The sequence below is a fragment of the Acanthisitta chloris genome, unplaced genomic scaffold (genome assembly GCF_000695815.1).
Source record: "Acanthisitta chloris isolate BGI_N310 unplaced genomic scaffold, ASM69581v1 scaffold7094, whole genome shotgun sequence".
Classification (NCBI taxonomy): Eukaryota; Metazoa; Chordata; class Aves; order Passeriformes; family Acanthisittidae; genus Acanthisitta; species Acanthisitta chloris.
The window spans coordinates 1-1,079 of record NW_008668673.1 but is presented as its reverse complement, the minus strand read 5'-3'; positions in this window follow the sequence as shown (position 1 = coordinate 1,079).

Here is a 1,079-nt window from a genome sequence, read left to right as displayed (position 1 = left end):
AAAGAGGGGGCCAATGGCAGCCTGCAGTGTACCATCCTCCCCTACCAAATGGCACTTGTCCCCCTTACAACAAAGCACCTGCAATACCACACACGTGAGGCTGGTGAGTTCCAAAAAAAAAAAAAAAGCAAAGGATTTGGGAGAAGACAAGGCTGTCTGTGCTTCTTTATAGCACGACTACATCTGAGAAGGCTTCTACCCTCAAGAACATCATCTGGAGGTACATCAGGAGAAGAAAAAAAAACACCAACCAAAAAAGAAAAAAACAATTCAAACACACATCCACTTCCATAATAGTCCATGAAAAATTTACTCACTTCACAACCACCTTCATTTAACATTAGTAACATTAAAACAGGGGATGCAAAGGGGGCTCAGCACTGGGAAAACTTCAAACCATGCCACCCTGTCCACAGTGAGGGCCACAAGGTTCAAGTACACGAACAGCTCTTTTACCCTACAGACACCTGTGCAATCTTGCAATGTCCCACATATGTGCCAATGCTGAAGTGGAGGTGCCTGCACATTTGGAAAGAGCTAATTGCAGTGTGTCTGGCTTCTGTGATCTGCCCTCCCATGACAGCATTGCACCATACCCTCAGCATACAGTTCAAACTCCTCACTCCACCCGAGAGGGCTACAGAGTCATACAACGAATGGTGCTCCCTCTCACACGTTAGCATTCAGTTCGGCCTTTCACTTAACACTCATCTTTTGGAGGCTCCAAATAAGAGAAGAGAGAAAATAAGACGCACATTTCACACAAACAGCTATTCGTAATGCTGAAAGCATTACTAGAGGATTTGGCATCAGCACTGCCAATCCGAACATGTCAACCCCACTGTGCATCCTGAATTGCCCTGACAGCAGCAGCGCGCACAGAACCTGCGGTCGAACGAACACACCGGACCACCCCCGCGCGTGCACGCAGCGACAGTGCCCGCGGACACAGAGCTCCCTCCGACAATAAACAGGTGAACGCCGCTTCTCCCACCAAGGAGAAAATCGCAGGCGCAGGGAAAGTGTTTGTGGAAGGAAACCCAGGGCGGCTGTCCTGGAGGCGAGCGCAGACACCGGAG